The sequence below is a fragment of the Mytilus edulis genome, chromosome 8, assembly GCF_963676685.1.
Source record: "Mytilus edulis chromosome 8, xbMytEdul2.2, whole genome shotgun sequence".
In the NCBI taxonomy this organism is placed as follows: domain Eukaryota; kingdom Metazoa; phylum Mollusca; class Bivalvia; order Mytilida; family Mytilidae; genus Mytilus; species Mytilus edulis.
This window is the reverse complement of record NC_092351.1, coordinates 17,178,601-17,186,683: the sequence shown is the minus strand read 5'-3', so window position 1 is coordinate 17,186,683 and position 8,083 is coordinate 17,178,601.

The window sequence follows — 8,083 nt, the reverse complement described above, 5'->3', positions numbered from 1 at the left end:
TATTGTGTAGGTGCATGTTTTAAGCAAGAAGCGAGCATGTAATTCAGAGGTTGTCGTTGGTTCATGTCTGTCATAGTTGTTTTTCGTAATAAGTTTTATTATAAATGTAGCCGCTAGTTTTCTTAGTTTTGATATTCTAGATGGTAAAAGTCCTACTTTTTATAGTCTGTCTATCGATAAATTACTTTTCAGACAATTCAGTATTTTTAAGGTACATGGCCCACGTTTCATCCTAAAATAACTCAAGCAATTTATTTTAGTATTTACCGATAAACCATTATTTCTGTTTACTTTTCGATTCATCGATGTTATCACTTTCTTATGTTCTTTAGAAATTATATTTGTGGATGATTGATTGATTAGTTGATAGGTGTTTAACGCCATTTACAGCACTATTGTAATATTTTGTGACGGTATGTTTTTATTTGTGAAATCGTAGTGCTCAGAGACAACCCTCAATCTTTGATAGGAAAATAAAATTCCAAATCAAATATAATTTGACGTGCGGGATTTGAACTCATAGCTTCAGTTTTGACATGTCGTTAAAGTATCTCAGTTAATCAGACCAATGGGCTACTGAAGCCCTTCATTTCTAGAGATCATGTGTCATACACTATTTCTTTTTTTTCGTTAGTTATTTGTCTTTTAAAGTATAAATAAAGGCAACAGTAGTATACCGGTGTTCAAAGTGATAAATCGGTTGAGAGAAAACCATTTCAGGCTTACATAAGTTTTTAGAACAATTATGGGTCTAAATAAATTGTTGAAAGATCAATTTGTAAACTTAATTTTTTGGTACACATTAAAAAGAATTATATATACATACGAGAAAATCAGCTCTTCTCAAATTCTGTTTCTAGTATTTTGTAAAAGGTTTTATCACTTAATATTCTTCAGAAGTAAATTACGATACGATATAACTAATAAGATAAATCTTCCATAGAATTACATAAATCATAAAATGATAAGGATATTTTGTATGATTATTAATGAAACAACTATCAAACGGATAAATAAAGAAACTAAACAATTGATATTTGAAAGAAATGAATATAAATGCAAAATGACCATTATTGAAATATTGTTATGCTTTTAACTAACTCTTTAAAGGAAATAAACGTCCTTTTTAATATTAATCAGTGATAATTACAAAACAGGTATATTTCATAAGAATACTTAATTTTGATTGTATAACAATAATCGTGAGACACATGTCTTTTATGAAACAATGAATCAAAATAAAATGCAATGTTTAGAATTACAATAATTACTCAAGAAGGATGATGGTAGCGGAAATGAAGCCCTTAATTTATGAAATGTTATTTGAATCTAAAACGCACGCATGTTTAAAAGGTTAGAAATCGATAAATAATTAGTAAAAATAGTGTGTTTTTCTTCCGCGAGCGGTTTTATAACTGAATTTGCAGCATTCAGTATATTCATATATCATGAGTTGAATTGAAATGATTCCGTTCTTGGTGAAAATAGTACTAGAATAGAAAGGTTTCCAAACAATAACACTTTTTCGTTATCAACTTTTCGTGAAATATAATATTGAATAGTTAGGGATACTATGTATTCTAAATAAAACATAAGACAACTAAGATGATTAATCTAGGTAGGAAACACAAGTTGAAACAATCGCATGAATGTCCGGTGCGTCTTTCGGTCTGAACGCACCACCCGCCATGTATGCGTATCCACGGTCAAATTGTCACAATGAGAAAAAGTACACATTAGACGACTGTTCTGCTTTTAAAAGGGTTAGGCTCACGAATATGTAGCAAATGAATTGCGAAATAGAAGTATCATAGCGGTCAACCGATTCGGGATTTTGACAAAAGTGTCGAATTCAGGATTTTGTCGTCAGAAATCAAGTGCAACATACTGATCAAATCCAAAATCGGAAATACAATTTGTACTAAGTCCATTGTTTGAGCAGTTAATGCAAAAATGAAATTGAAACTATAGAAATAACCTTCACTTCAACTAAACATACATTAATGGTTGTATGCCTTCTTCATTTGAACGTTACTCGAAAATGTTTCGGCAATTCTTAAAACTCAAAAATGTTTCGGTATTTAAAAAAAAACATTAACCAATAGTGAGATTTGGTCGGTAGCTAAGAACGAAAATATACAAACTTCAGTTTAAAAATAACTGCAAAACCTGTTCCCTGTAAAAGTTGGCAAACGTATTTTTCTAAATAAATAAACTTTTTTGCATCCTCTGATAACCCACGGTAAACTTCTAATACTGACCATACGCCTTTGTAAACATTAATAACTGTGTTTTCATCAATGTGTTTTCTTAACGATTACCAAAATACTTTTGTTTAGTGTAGTTTTCCCTTGTACTTATAATACATAAGTGTTAATTGAATGCTATTGATTATTGTGTTTTACTTAATTAGTTCTGAAAAGTAATGATATATCAATTATGTAATACCTTGTCGCAGATACTAGATATGTATATGTTTTTTGGGCCGTTGAACAAAACATTACAGAATGTAAAATATGTATTTTTTTTGTTTCTGTGTTGTAGTTATATTCCAGAGCGCCAGTATCGCAAGCAACGGGTACTCGATTAGTAATTATTTGTCGTTGTAACATTTTGGCATACATTCCTTTTAATAGAAATATAAAAACAGTTTGGTGGCATTACACTAAAACTAAACTTTTATATTTTTCGTCAAAATTGCATCTTTTTTGCTAATGTCTGCATATTTGTTATTGATAAAAGTCTCCAATATAATCACAGGTAATTGCTTAATAAATTATCATGTAACTGGTACAATGTATCCAAAAAAAAAAACAAAAAAAACGAATTCCGAGGAAAATTCTAAATGGAAAGTCCATATACAAATGGCAAACTGAAAGCTCATACGAATGGACAAAGCTGTTATATTCCTGACTTGAAACATGCATTTTTCATGCCGAAAATGGTGGACTAAATTTGATTTTATGTCTTGCCATACTTCTCACTTGTTCCTCAACTGATCCGGTTCTTACACATGCTTGGTTTTCAAATACTTGGTTTGGAGCATTCGTGGTGAAGGTTAATCAAGAAAAGCGCTTCGTAGTCATAACATTTATATCTTATATTTACTTATCTTTTTCAGCAAGCTTTGAATTGCTTAATTTTATGGTTCTGTTATTGTATGTTGATCCTTTAGATTTTTCACATTAAATTTTTTTAGTCAATTCTAAAATAATAATTTTTAAGTTCTCGGTGACAATATGCTTCCGCAAACTTGATTTATTTTATCTGTTTCAGCAAATTTTCATGAAAAAATACAATTCTCTACAAGTTCTGCAGAACTTTATATTTTAGCATGCATCTTTGTGACCATCAGATGTTAAAGTGAAACATAGCAATAGATAAATGAAAATGTAGACAAATACTGAAAACTATTAATCAACCTTGAAAACCATATTCTGTCCCTTTATATTTATAAAGAACAATAACAATCGTTATCATATACAAATAACAATTTTGTAGTTAACAAAAGGCAAGGCCAGCATACCTCGATCCAAATATGTGTATGACAATATGTATCTGTTAACATATAAAAATCAAGATAAATGAATTTAATTTCCCTTTGAAAACTAAAAAAAACACACAGTGAAAAGGTCGTTAAAATGATATTATATAAATCATGGACATCATTGTACGTTTACTAAAAAGTTAAAACATTAGTTAAAATCACATACTTCTTTTCTTCACACAACACGATGTCTAAAATCATAACGAAGTATATCATCAATATTAAACCAAACGAAAATTGAAAAATAGTCTTACCTTTTTACTGACTTTTTCTTTTGACCAACAGTCTTCAAATGAATATGCTGCAATACACATATAATATATGAACCTAAGTTATAAAGACTGATTATTAACAGTGATTTGTTGAAAGATGTTTAATTGAAATAGATTATACCATAAATATTAAACAGCATATACAAATGATAATTAAACTGATTAGCTGCATCAATTTTAAAATTTAAACAGGAAGTAAAGTTCAATTACCACCGTAAAACTCCAATCAGAGATGGAACAGCTATTTACATCAAACATTTGATCTTATTATCCTTAATTGAAACTTTTTACAAGATATATTATTGATAATTTGTAGAAAGATTTGTGAAATAACAGATCATTAAAATTAGGAGAGGGTTTCAGCTTGTGGCGTACAGACGTCAATTGGAGATCATTCACCGATTTATTTACATTATACGGACACTTAAAATGACGAAGAAATTGACCGATATCGTTTACAAAGGACGAGTCAATGTCTTCCATTTTTTTTTTTGGTTGAATCAAAATAATTGGGAAAAAAACAGAAAAATATCAAACAAGGAAGAGGAGAACTCATCAGTTAATAAGATATATAATTTTAGGTGTAACTTGGATGCGATATATATTATTTTTGCAATTTCGATTTGGCTAACTCCTAGGATTGGTTTCTACCTGAAACCATCTTTTTTTTTGTCAGCATCAGTAACCTATATTACCAAATAATAATTATTTCACTTTTCTATTTAGTTACCAATCAAATGTTATCTTTTAATGAAAACATGTTAAAACTGACAGTAGAATTGAAAAAAATGCAGTAGAATAGCTAGAACTTTGCCAATTTTAGGCATCAAAATGTGCAATTCTGAGCCCAAATACAAGGGGGGTCGTTTCCATAGCAACGGGGATCAAAACAAATTTTTTGTTGTAATTTTTTTGATTAATCTAACATATGCTATCATCACACAAAATTTCAAGAAATTCTGTGAATATGCGTGCCGCAATTTGGTTTGTGGTTACAGAGATTTGCTATTAATACTTCCATGATTTGGTTAGTTATCGTCTTGTTTACTCGATACTTGAATTTTAGATTAGTTGTTCTTATTGCATTGAACATCTTCTAGATGTAAATATGACGACAACTCAAAGAAATATTGTTTCTCTATATATACCTTCTAAAATGGTATTGTGCTTTCAACTTGTGTAATGATATAAATTTGAAGTGTTCATTGCAAACGTTATTTGAAACATATCTGTCTAATTTTGGGAAAGTGTATATAAATTAAGGCAACAGAAGTATATCACTGTTTAAAAGTCATAAATCGTTTGAGAGAAAACAAATCTGGGTTATAAAATGGAACCGCGGGAAAGACATAAACTATAAGAGCAAAACAACGAAACAGTAGACATACTGAAACAAAAACAAAGGCAAACATACATAGAAATGTACTATATGATAACAACTGCCATATAGACGTATTTACACTTGTATTTAAATTTAACCGCCATTACGTAAAATTACACAGGTTTCCATAAACTTTGTGACATCATAATTCAAAAAATGTGACGTCACAATTAAGAAAATGAATGTTGCTTAATGTCAAAAAGCTGATTCGGAGTAGATCTAATGCCATTCGGAGGCAAAATACAGCTAAATATCAAAAGTGTAAATACGTGTATTTCTTACTTTAAACAGGACACTAACGTACACAAGTAAAATACCAATTTAGCGTTGGATTAGCTAGTCACTTTATTTTTACGTTTAGTGATGTTATCCATCAGTTACATACCCGTAGCAACAGAATTTCACTTTTTTCAATAAAAAAAATAACGCACAAATCGACAAAAGAAGTGAACATTTTATTTTTAGCATGTAAATCTAAAATACATTTCATTTAACAATACCTTTATGAAATAGAGCAAACTAAATATATTTGTAGAGGGTTAGTGTTACTTTACACTAGTTTTCTCAAATAAAGCTGTAGACCGTTGTTTTTTAATCTAATCGACTTTTATGTTTGTCTTATTGTTTTGAGTCGTGCGTTCTTCATACTTTTTTAAATTGACAGCTATGTATTCTATTTTCGTTCTTAAGCATTTGTGGTTAGGTTCTTGCCGGTCAATGTTAAGTTTTTGTATATTGGTGTGTGTCTTATTTTGAGTATTCATAGCTATGTCTGTCCTAAATTTGGAGTCAACTGACAGTCATTTGATTTCATGATAATACCTTATTTTGGCGTGTACTGCAAATTCAACAAATCGTAAATTGCATATTTATATCACACTGGCTTCGGGTAGTTTGATAGTTTTAAAAACGGTATTTTGATCAACAGGTTGAGTTGGCTTTCCTTTTAAACAAAAATATTATTCGAAATTACTTTTCGACAAGGGTTTAACAGTGATAAAGTGGTTTTTTTTACACATGTATGTAGGAAAATATAAAATATATAGTGTTTCTTTTCTATCTGCTGTGAATAAGTGGTCGTATGCCTGTCTAATTTTCAAAGTTCAAATTGAAGCTCAACAAAAACATAATACAAAATAAGGAGATGATGTATGATTGTCCATGAGAAAACTATATTACTTAGCCCAAATGAGGTGGATTTGAGCAATTATTGGTGAACGTACATCTTAATCAATGAACAGAACCCATACTGCATCGTGAGCTATGAAAACCCTGACAATGAAAAAATGAAACTATCAAAACGAAAACCCAAAGGCCTGGGAAATGGTAAAACAATATTATAATACACAAAAAACAAAAACAAATATTACAAACACCAACGGTGAACCCACGACAACAACTTCATCAATAGCACCTGACATGGACATCATATATATATATATATATATATAACATGATTTTAATGATAATAAGGTGTATTGGTTTAAAGATCGATATACCAGAGACATACATGAATTTTTAAGAAAAATATCATAATAATATCGAACCGCAATGGAAAAATTAAAAGCACAAAAGTACTGAACTCTGAGAAAAATTTAAAAAGGTATGTCCCGAATCAAATGAAGAAGAAAAAACGAATTGATAACAACTGACATATTCCTGACTTGGTAAGGCATTTTCTCATGTAGAAAATTGTTGATTGATAATTATATCTGGCAAACCTCTCACTTGTATGACAGTCGCATCACATTCCATTATATTGACAACGATGATTGAACATAACCAACAGACACAAAATCTAAAAATGTCAAAAGTAGAGGTAAAGCAGTTGAAATTGTGTTATCATTTTTAAACACAGACCAACTCCAAACAAACTGGCTCTAACAATCAATCAATCATTCAAAAAAGTATGAAAAGGCAGTTCTGGTGTTGTATTATAGTTAGAATGACACAGCATATCAATTTGGATTTTGTATGTTTGTACATGACCCATCTTTAAGCAGATGTGAATAAAGATATACGATGTATATATTTGTTTATTCGTTGAGTTAATTATTTCCTTTTCCATGAACATCATCTACCAGTTAAATGTGAAGATAAAAAATCTTAAAAGTGCATCAAGTTCCCAGAAAAACCAGCGATTCGATCAAATAATCATATAAATTTGCCAATACAAATTCCTTCGGGAAATATGAAAGTGTCAATATGTTTATTCGTTGAGTAATAGGTTATCAACCATCATCCTAAGTGTCAACTTCAGAAGCAAGGTTGTCGGCTCTGCGAACTTTCCCGATGTTCTGCGTTTATTGATTGCCGAGTTTGCTTTGAAGTTGCCTAAGTGTAGCAAAGGAAACCCCGACTAACATTGAAGTTTCTTTTCAGTTATTAAACCCAAGTTAATTGTACCAAAATTAAATAATCATTTTAAATCCCAATACATATTTTCAGTAAATGCTGAAACATCTACAATACAAAGTATATCAATAACTACCAGAGTAGGAGAATAACGGCGCCTGTTTTTTTTTTCTAGAAAATTATTTTTTTTAGAACTATTTCACATGTGTATCTTATGTTTGGAAATGCCTAAAATCAACAAATATAAACGCTATTTATATGACCAAAGAGAATAATGCAGACTTTATGCAGTTTTCCATCATTTCTTCTATGTGGAACCAATGTGCGCAGTCCTGAAACAACACAACAATAACTTAAGATGAGTTTTATATTACATATTATACTTATTAACATAATCTCACCAAATATAAAAATAATGGTGAGAAAGTACTTTTTCAATTTAAGTAGATGTAAAACAAATAATATCAAAACAAATTTCGAAATCGATAAATTTGTCATGATGTGTTGTCATGATGTTTCGTTTAATCA